Source organism: Psammomys obesus, unplaced genomic scaffold (assembly GCF_907164565.1).
Source record: "Psammomys obesus unplaced genomic scaffold, mPsaObe1.curated_primary_1811, whole genome shotgun sequence".
NCBI lineage: Eukaryota > Metazoa > Chordata > Mammalia > Rodentia > Muridae > Psammomys > Psammomys obesus.
The window spans coordinates 493,789-505,074 of record NW_026590707.1 but is presented as its reverse complement, the minus strand read 5'-3'; the positions used below and the strand labels follow the sequence as shown (position 1 = coordinate 505,074).

At 46.4% G+C, this 11,286-nt stretch overlaps 1 pseudogene; it reads right to left on the bottom strand.

Moving 5' to 3' along the window:
• Window positions 1-692: 692 nt before the first annotated feature.
• LOC129678030 (60S ribosomal protein L10a-like) lies at window positions 693-1,333 on the bottom strand (annotated as a pseudogene).
• Between the last annotated feature and the right edge of the window lie 9,953 nt (window positions 1,334-11,286).

Below are 11,286 nucleotides of genomic sequence, written 5' to 3'. Positions count from 1 at the left end.
TTAAAATTTTTCTTCTTTTAGGACATGAAGTATTAAAAAACAAACAAAGAAACAAACAATTAAGCCAGGTGTGGTGGTGCACACCTTTAATCCCAGCACTTGGAAGGCAGAGGCAGGCACCATCTCTGAACTGAAGGCCAGCCAGGTCTTCAGAGTGACTTTCGGGACACAGCTAGGACTACACAGAAAAAAAAAAGGGTGTGGGGGGGGGACACATCCAAAACTGAAACAGGTTTAAGAAAGCTGTCCATCTAAACAGAAGCTCTGGAATACTTGGCACTTTCCAGCTCCACTTCCCAGGAGTTCTGATAAGAGCTGTTGTCCTTTGTTTCCAGTTCAGGATTTACTCGGCTCTCTCAGCCAGGTGTACTGAAACTCCCACAGTTTGCCTGGACAGTCATGGATAAGGAGTTCTCTGTAAGGCTGCTAGGGGAATGTACTCCTGTCGTACCTTAGCATCCAGATGTCTCAAACTTAGGTCCCACACTGGCCTCCTCTTTGAAGTTGAGTTTTTCCTAGTTGGCTCTGTCATTGTAGGCAGACATTTCAAAAACCCAAAATACACGTCTCTTTCCTTCCAAGCCAATTCCTGTTCTTTATACTCAGCCCACACCTTGCAGTAGTCAATTCTTCAGCGTTTCCTCCCTCTGCTCCTGATGTCTTAGTTGGCTCCTTTTAATTCATAGTTTTATTCACCTTATGGTAGGGTGTGCTCTAATGCAGGCGCTGGGCTCTTGGTGTATAAAACCCAGATGTTTTGCTAGGTCTTGAGCAATGGACTTCCCGGTAGATGTTGTAGATTGCTCGTGACCCCTCATCTTCACACGACCAACAGCAACAACTAGACAGAGCACCTTTATTGTGATTGTGGACTTTACTTCATCAATACAGCCTGGTATTTTCGTTGTGTGCCAGCAGGGAAGGGAACTTGCCAGCTTTAATTAGGCCTGGACCCAGGAATTTGGAATCTCTTGGAGGCCAAAAAGGCCTCATACATTTTGCCAAACTTCTTGCCCTATTTCTTGCTCTAGCTAATCTTTAGCACCCCACTGCCCACGTGGGGGTGTAGGCACAGCCTTGGCCTCATCACAAGTCCTCCAGGATGCGCACAGAGAATGTGAGGCAAGGGGGAGACTTAGGCCTGGAGGTGCCTGAGAAGCATTTACCCTTCTGACATTTTTCAAGGTCATCTGCACTCCATCATTTCCAGAAACCTGCAGCCCTTGTGCTGGTTCCCGGGCAGGACTTCCCACACTGCCTGGCTCAGGGAGTCCCCAGAGACTTTGTTGTGTGTGGCCGCTAAAACTGTACTCCCTTCTCCTTGTCCTTTCATCTTTACTCTAAGTGCCAAGAGAGAAATCCATAATGTTGTCACTGATACAGCCTAACTTGGACAACGCTCGGCACATATAAAAGCGCTCAATAAATACTTGCTGAATGAATGTATTAATCATTTCGAGGACATAAATTAAGAATGTATTTCTTGGGGCTGGAGAGCTCAATGGTTGAGAGCACTTGCTCTTCCAGAGGACCTGATAGCTTGCTCCCCAGCACACATGTTGGACAGCTCACAACCACCTGTAACTTCAGCCTTCAAGGCCTCAAAGGGCATCCATACACATGTGACATGTTCATGTAAACACACACTTTTTTTTTTTTTTACAAGAGTAGTCTTTTCTATTTAAACTTGAATTTGAATTCCATTTGCAACAGTTACCAGATGTGTGACCTAATACAAGCCAAGTTCTCCTGCTAACCTTGCATAATAAGCTCCCCTTTGTGGGGGTCCTCCACTGTCCTGGACTCACTCTGTAGACAGCCTGGCCTTGAACTCACAGTCATCTGCCTGCCTCTGCCTCCCTGAGTGCTGGGATTATGGGTGTGCGCCACCAGGCCCCGATAGAATTCATAGTTTTTATTGGGTTGAATTACCAAGATTTATTTCAAAAAGCATAGGAGAGAGTGTATTTAACCCTATTCAGCTCACAATAAAGACTATGGATGACTAGAATAATTCATGTTTTAGATGTTTAATGGATTGCCTGCCAATAACATTGGGCACAGGAAAGCAGAAGAACCGAGGGCTGGAGAGATGGCTCAAAGATTAACACTCACTGTTCTTCCAAAGGTCCTGAGTTCAATACCCAGCAACCACATGGTGGCCCATAACCATCAATAATGAGATCTGGCGCCCTCTTCTCATGTGCAGGTCTACATGCCGACAGAACATAATAAATAATTAAAAAAAAAAATTAGAACCAAGCCACTCTGAAAGCACCTGGCATCTGCTTGGTGATGTATCTGTGGTTATAAGGGATTCTTTATTTAGGATCATAGTCAGTTGTGCCACTTGTGCTGAATGAACTCTGTACTAAGCCGTCATCTGCACAGGTTTTGTGTGCATGGCAGCTGTTGAAACCTTGGTTCCTTGACCATCCTCCAAGCCTATTTCACTGCCACCCTAATTTCTCAGTCTCGGCCATTGTAGGCCATTCGGACCTACTTGGCCCGTGGGCATTTTGTTATCTATACCCTGCTTCCAGCAAAATTGTTGGCAGTGCTGAGGGCTGAACCTAGGGTCTCACACATGCTGGGTAAGCACTGTGCCCCTGAGCTCCACCCCATTCCAAGCAGCCGTCTGCGAGTGAAACATGGGCAGCTCTATGGTTTAACTAGAGAGCTGTAGTCTGGGCCTCACCTGCTGTGCAGAGGAGACCCTGGGTGTCTCTGTATCCTCTACCACACGCACTGGGGCTCATAACAGCTCAATAACTGACTCTTATACTACACTGAAAACTGGGAGAGAAAGGTAATAGCAGAGAAATGTTTTCATAGCCATAATCCTTTGGTTCCCATGAAGACCTTGTAACTGGAATGTTTCAAATCACATACCCTACAGGCCATGAGATTTCACAGATTCAAACACATTTTGATCTCCAGTGGGGAAGCTGCATTTGACTAGTCTGGGAAAGGCATTTATGACTTAGGATGGTATATTTTAATCTTTTTTAGTACACTCCCTTGAAGGAATCAGCTGAATTTCAGTACAGACACTGAAAGTTAGAATTAGAATCTAGCTTAGATGAGGCAGGGGCCACATGTGTTTTACTCAGTAGTTTAGTTGTAAAACAAGAGGACCCAGCACGAAGTAAGCATTAGATCATTCAGAGACTATACATCCTTACCAGTGGGCTAATTGCGTTTATTTTTCTTTATTTAAAGAGACTTGTGACTAAATGAGAAATCCACATTTGAGATTTTTCCACATAGTCAAATGAATTCCTCTGGGAAATCTTTCAGAAAGATGAAACTTTGCTGATTCCATTTCGAAGGGAAATCCCCTGGAAGCAGGCTTCATGATACATGCCCTGGGCAGCCGCTAACCCACTCAGCCCAGTGGACTTCCCCTGGCTCGGGGAGGTGCCACTGAAGTCTGGGCATCAATTCTCCGGCAGCTTTAGCACAAACCCACGGGGCAGACCTGCTGCCTGTATGGAAAGTTTGCTCTTCCTCTCTGTGAGGCCACCAAGTCAGACTTTTTGAAATGACTTTCTGAGTTTTTGAAAAATGTTAGAAATGACTTGACATCTCGTGAGTCTTGGAAAAAGTTCTGCAGGGCCTCTGTTTGGCCAGGCCCACACTCTCCCTGGGGATAGAGGGTGGAAGGTAGGGGTTATCCACAGCCAAAGGTACAAAGTGGAAGTGTAGCTTTCCCTCAGCGGCCTGCATTCAAAGGCAAGATAAGAATTCTGCCCTTACTGCGGCCATAGCTCAGTGAAGACTGTTTATTATGGGCAAGGCTCTGAGTTCTGTTCCCATCATCCTCCCCCTTCTCTCTTTCCTCCCCCTTACACAAAATGTCTACAACTTAAAATTCTGTCCTGGTGGTTCCACTGAGGTAGTGAATAGAGAAAAGCTGGCTCTGTGGTTCTGTGTGCTATTAGCAGGTGTTAAAATACAATGCCTTGTGAATTCGAATGCACAACAGCACAGACTCTTGGGAGAATTGGGATTCCTTGATGTGAAGGAGCCCATAAAGGCAGCTGCAGGCAGGACAGAGCTGAGGATGCAAGAGCCCTGCCTAAAGAGTGAGAGGGAGGTCCAGCTCTCTAACTAGACTTTCACCAATCACGTCTTCCCAGGAGATTGCCTGAAGACAAGAATCTATCTATCTGAATCTTTCCATTTAGATAAAAAAAAAAAAAAACAAAAAAAAAAAACAAAAAAACCTTTCCCTGGTTCACATCTGTCCAGCAGTTCTTGCTGGACCTCAATAGCTGTTTGGAGAGCTAACAGTCCAGTAACCCTGAATAAGTACTGCAAGGGAGAAAAGGCAATTTATCTGTACTCTATGAGGAAAGAGACATCAAGTGAGACATCAAACGTGAGCTGGGATGTGATTTCTGAAACATAAGTAAATTCCACACTTATACTTTTTGGACAAAATCATGTCTATCAATGTTTTGCCTGCAGGTATGATGCGCACTAGGTGCATGACACGGTATCCAAGGAGACCAGAGAAAGTTGTTGGATCCCCTGGGACTAGAGTCACAAGAGGGTTATGAACCACCATGTGGGTGCTGGGACTTGAACCCAGGACTTCTGAAGAACAGACAGTGCTCTTAACAGCTGAGACACCTCTCCAGCTCCACTGCATTATTATTTATTATTATTATTATTTTTTTTACTCATGAAGCCTTCAAACTCCTACCTGACAGGACTCTGATGAAACAGTGCTCCCCATTTTCCCTTGTCCACCATATCCAGCGTGGTTCTCCCACTCTCCAGACTAACAGGGGCACAGTATCGTGTCTATCAGCACAGCAGACACACAAATATTGTTACTTCCCTTCTGTACCATACCCTTCCTTACCAGTCAATATAATTCTGTGCCTGGATTCTCTCAGCAATTACCACAACGATGAGTGCTGTTCTTTGATTCGAAAGGGAATAAAGTTGCGTTGGTCCCTCCCAAGGGCATTACTATAACCACCCACTGTTTCTTCCACACAGCCAAGACCTCCAGCTTTGCAACTCACCCTTCATTTTTAGCTATGGCATCACTGTGGCCACCTTACACTTCTGACGATTCTCTAAACCGCCTTAAATAAAGACTTGGTGCTCAGCTGAAGCTTCTGGAAGCCAAGGAGATTGTGAATTCCTTGAATGCTCTCATAGGTCTCCCTGAGTGCTGGAGGACCCCAGCTGGCTTAGTCCTAACGGTTGGTGGTTTGTGAGCCACAACTTCCCCTTAGGCATGCTCACACCGGAAGCCTTTCAGAGTTCGAGAGAACAGGAGAAGAGTCTGTGAAAAGCAAGCCAGGGAAGGATGGAGACAAAGTCGTGGGCTATGAGCCCACTCAGGCTCTGCTTGGAGTATCGGGAACAGGGTTTGAATCTGAGCCTCGCCACAAGCTACCTACTGACCACAGCTGTGCTTTCTTCTCTCAAACGGGAGCATTCTGTCTCTACTTTAAAGGCAGAGGAAAAATTAAATTAACTACTACACAAAAATAAGACCAACTACTGCTAGATTTGAACTCAGTTCCTATTCTTAGAAAGGGTACTGGGGATGAGGTTAAGAATGCTCTATTCCCAGCAAAGAGCAAAACTGAGGACTGCACAGGCCTGAGCATGCGTGGTATTGAGAAATGAAAGTTTTCCTGGTTTAGAAAGTGGCCAGTTCTTACCCACCCTGTCCCACACCGTTCGGCTGCACCGTGAGTGGACAGGGTTGTGGAACTGCAGACATCAGCTGGTGGTTGAGACTTGCCTGGCTGTGGTGGGTCCTTCCATCTTGGGGTCTTTTAGACTTTTCCTTGCTCACTCCAGACCTTGCTCCCTGACTGGGGATGTGGGTGGAGGACCACCAGGAGTGACAAGAACGGAGAGGAAATAAGACCCGGCAGCCTTCCCTTCAGCCTAGAGACACTTCCTCTTCTTTGAGGCTTCCAAATTGGCTTCCTCTAATTCCTATTTCCTTACCACAAAAGTGACATCAGTTGATGCTCAAAAGGCCATATCCTCTCGGGGTAATTGGAGAGGGGGAGAGGGAGAGTGCAAATGAATGAGGCTTCTGATCATTAAACAACTATTTTCATTCACTGATTCAGAAGCAAGGCTTTGTTGTTTTGTTTCCCCCTCCCGCTTCAGGTGGTTTTGTCCATTTGTCTGCCTCCCGAGTGCTGGTTTAGGAACTGCATCTTGAAAATCCAGTTGACAGGAAAGGCAGAGAGGCCTCCAGGTTTTTTTCTTCTAGCTACTCTGAAATAACTTGAAATGACAAAAAGAGAGGCCGTCCTAAGAAGAAACGGGTGAGCAGGGGCAGAGAGTGGGTTCACCGACGGCAGCCAAGGCACGGGGGGGGGGGGGGGGGGGGGGGCCCCCCCCCCCCCCCCCGGGGGGGGGGGGGGGGGGGGGGGAGGCAGAGTCCCCACACCTCACCCAGCGCACTTCGTCCACAGTGCTGAAACAAATCAGGGCTTCAAAAACGGCCAAAGACAGCAGATCTAAACATAAAAACAGTAGAATGAGAAAAGACTCTAGAATTCTGTCTTATAAATATACAGCAAGTTACACTCCGGTTTCCACAGCACCGTGTACCTGTATAGATGCCTACTAAAGAAATCCAATTCATTTCAGCTCCGGGTGGGAGGAGGATTGTTAAATGGTATGATTATGGAAGATTGTATTAAGTTATTTTTTGTTTGTGAAGACAGAGTCTCATGTAGCCAAGGTTGGCCTCAGATTTGCTATGCAGATGAGGCTAGCTGTGAACCCGTAATTCCCCTGTCTCTATCTACCAAGTGCTTTAAATAACAGGGACGTGCCAACATGCCAGGCTCTAAGAGGCTATTGTTTCTTGATCAATGAGACATCAGACACCACAGACTTACAGCCAGCTCACATACAAAATGCCAAGGAACACAGGGGGAATTCAAAGGAGAAGTGGGCATGAGAGGTAAAAATCAGGAAGACGTTTACAAGCAACTTCCCCAAAGTAGTTCAACAACACTAATGGAACCACTTTTATGGGCAAGAAACTGGCCCAACTGCTCTGGGACCCTCAAACACAGATGACAGAGTAGCGTCCCCACTGGAGTTTGCGGGAGAGGAGGTAGATGCATGACTGAAAGCAAGGCAAATAGGAGATAGTTGACAATACAGAGACGTGCCGGCAGGTAGGGAAATGAGTTTCTATGCACACGTGCCGGCAGCTGCCCCGAAGGTCAGGCTTGGGAGGACAAGGACTCTGACAGGTGCGAGAGAAGTCAGAACACACACACTCACACCCAGGTTAGGGAGAAGACCCTTGAGGTTAAGATAAGGGGTTAATTCTCTAGCTGGAAGGCAACAGGGAGACCTTGAAAGGTCTTGGGGTTTTCTTATTGTTTTTTTTTTTGTTTTTTTTTTTTTTTTTATTGTTTTTGAGACAGAGTCACAGGATAGCCCATGCCGGACTCAAACTTGCTATGTAGACAAGGATGTCCTTAAACTATTGTTTACAGCCACGCCCCAATACAGTTGGCCTTTTGCTTGCTTGCTTGTGGCAGGGGACAGGGTCTCTTATAGTCCGTGGTGAGAATGACCTTGAACTTGTTGCTGCTGCTTCTGCTACTGAGTGCCAGGATTAGAGGTGTGTGCTAGCATACCGGGTTTTGTGGCACTGGGCTTGCACACAGGGCTCTGGGCTTGCTAGGCTGAACTATATCTGCAGCTCGTTGATGTTTTTGAGCAAGCAGAGTAGCATGACTGGAATTATGCTTTGGACAGATAAATGAGGTAACAGGATTTAGGGTGAGCTACAGCTGGGCACATGAATCAGGAAGCTCTTGTTAATACTGCAAGTGAAGGCTTTATGAGAGCCTCAAGCAAGGAAAGCAAAATAAGATCTTCCAGACCTAGCTCCCCACGCCACTGTCACAAGCAGGGTTATTTGTAATAGGCCCAGCTGGAAATTAACCAAACGCTCATCAATTTGGAGTAAGCAGTCGGGGAAAGGGCAGAAGGGTGTTTCTGGAGCAAGTGTGAGACCGATTGTAACAAGACAGATGAACTTTTGCTCTCCCACTTTTCCGTTCACCTTTTCTCTTTCTAGTTGATTTCTCTCCGCAGTCCTCAACCTATGAGTCTTGACCCTTTTGGGGGTCGCATATCAGATATTTACATTTGATTTATAACAGTAGCACGATTACAGTTATGGGGTAGCAGTGAAATAATTCTATGGTTAGGGGTCACCACAGCATGAGGGTCCCAGAATTAGGAAGGGCGAGAACCATTGCTCAGAAGGTACCGTTGCATCTTTGTCCCGCTTAGATGACACAAAGCTTACGGTCACTTTAACAAAAGCAGTCACAATTCAGAAGTTAGAGTATGAAATTCCTTAACAAATCCCCAACAGGGGCTGGACAGATAGCTCAGCCAGTGATATGCCTGCCATGCCTCAGTAGCATGAGGACCAGAGTATTCTCTCCAGAATCAATGTAAAAATAAATTCCTTGCAAGCACTCATAATCCCAGCTGGGGAGGCAGAGAAGGGAGGGTTCTTGGGGCTTATTGGTCAGCCAGACTAGCTAAGCTCAAGCCAATGAAAGACCCTGGAACAAAGAGGGTATAGAATGTTCCTGAGTATGCCAGCTGAGGTTCATGCACATATTTGCGCTCACACACTGCACAAATATAACTTTAAAAATGTAATCAATAAAATCTTGAAGTCCACGGAGGCCCTTTCTGCTCAAATGACAAACTGCAGTATTGGCACTAGCAGGGATTAGAGATCATTTTCCCCCGGTGCAGGGGACTGAGCCCAGGGCAATGCCTTCACTCTAGCACGCAGCTATACCTCCAGCCAGAACCAGTGTTTGACGGTAGGTCCCTGTGTCATTCTAGCCCACCGCAGTGAGAAGAACTGCGACAGCCAGCTCACTTTCCTCAGGTCAGAAAACGGAGGCTCAACTAGCTAGATGATTTTTCAAGTCAAGACTGAAAAGACTGGGAAAGCACCTTCAGGAAGGATGACGATAAGGAGGTCCTTCAGAGAAGAGTGCTGTCCCACATTGTACTTTCCCGGTCTTTCCAGCAATACTGTGGCACAGAACATAGTAGTGAGCGAAGCGGAAACTGGCTACTGGAAATTAGGCCTAGAACTGAAAAGACACTAGAGCAAGCAAAGTGAATGAAAGAATCTGGGCTGGTACTGGAGCCATCTACCTGGGGAATGCTTTGAGAGGGCTCGGGAAGTCAGCTGATACCAGGAGACAGGCAGTAGAGACCTTGTAAGGTTGGGGAGACTAGGCCTAAGATTTGGTCAAGTGTGTAAAGAACCAGGCTGTAAGTCATTCCCATTTGAAGTCATGTCTTGTAGTCTGTGCTTTTAAGGCCAGAATGAATGCTCCAATGGCTGCTTTGTTCATTATTCCAACTCCAGGGTCAAGAAATCTAAACTGAGCCAGATGATGGTGGAGCATGCCTTTAATCCCAGCACTCTGGAGGCAGAAGGGTTGCGGAAGTTTTGGTTTATGTTATGTAAACACGTTTTTGTTTTAATCTCAGGTGTGGGCTGTGGGACTGATTCAGACGGTCCACAGCAGCAGACTATTTGCCTCATGTGGGCCCTGAGAGGAGCTCTTTGTCAGCTGCAGATAGTTTAGTCCTGAGGACTCTGAGAGGGAGTAAAGGCTAGAGTCCAGAGACTATGGAGGGGCCTCCGGAGAAAGAATGCTGCTTGTTTCTCCCGCGGCTGCTCCTGGCTGCTGTTGATGCAGTTTGACAAGAAGTCCTGAAACAAAGATTGAACTTGCCCCAAGGAACTCGACAACCCTAAACAGCAGGAAGTATTTAAGGAGAACTCTGCCCCTCTCTCCACTAACCTCCTTTCTCTCTTATCTGGTATTCAGGTATTGGGAGGGATTGGGGTGGAGAAGGGACGAAGAGGCATAAGAAACATAAATAAAATAGCTTAAAAAGCTAGCGCCGTCACAGAGGCAGGCGAATCTCTGTGAGTTCAAGGCCAGCATGATCTACAGAGTGAGATCCAGGACAGCCAAGGCTACACAGAGAAACCCTGTTTAAAAAATATAATAATAATAAGTTTCAGTCAAGGATGGCTGAGAGAGATGGTTCAGCAGGTAAGAGCACTTGCTGTTCTTCCAAAAGAACCAAGTTCAGTTCTCAGCACCCCTATTGGGTGGCTCACAACAGCCTCTAACTCCAGCTCCTCTGAGAGTATCCACACATACTCAGCACACACTTACACAGATGCAAAAACATAAATGAAAATAAATCTAAAAAAAATTGGTCAAGGAACTGGCCATGGTGTTGAGGGAGTATGGCAGGTAAAGAGGCTGTGGTCCAAGGAGCAAACGTAAGACTCTGAAACCCTGGGTTGGTGAGATGGTTCAATGGGGAAAGGTACCTGACCTCAAGCTTGTTCAGTTTCCAGGACCCACAGGATGGAAGGCCGGACCAACTCCTGAAAGCCACCCTGTCACCTCCACACGTGTGCAGCAGAGGACTGCACACACAGACACACACACACTCTAAATGTACAACAACCCAAACCTCCGCAGCAGCCCCGAGCCGGTGGGATGGCTTATTAGGAAAAAGCACTTTGTTCCCAAGCCAGATGACCTGCATTCAGTCCCCAAAACCAACTACTCCCAAAAGATGGACTGTCTTCCATATGTGCCAAAGCACACAAGTAAGTAAACAAGGGAATGGAAAAGAAGCTTGAGAGCCTGAAACTAGGGCTGCTTTAAGTCATCAAAAAATATCTGAGGGCTAGAGAGGTAGCTTGGCAGTTCAGAGCATTTGCTACTCTTCGAGTCTGCAAGTTCCTGGCTACCCATGCTCACAACTGCCTGTAGCCAGCTTCAGAGGATCCAAGGCTCTCTTCTGACCTCTGTGGGCACCTGCACACACATGGCATATGTGCTCACAAACACAGAAATGCAAATTATATATAATGTATAATATTATAAATTATTTATATGTATATATACACACGTGTGCATATACACATATGTGTATATGTATGTATATATACATATGATGTGTTCCAGGGTCAGCTATCATGGAGCACCTACTATCCCACCACCTGGGAGGCAGAGGCAGAGAGATCAGGAGACAACATAGTGGTTTGAGGCAAGCCTGGGCTACGAGAGACCCTGCTTGAAAAACAAAAGCCAAGGTAGAGAAAGAGAGGGACTGTTACACAGAGAGCCAAACAATCACTGGTTTAAGAGGCTGAGACTCTGCAGTGATTTTGAGAGTGAAAGAAAAATATCC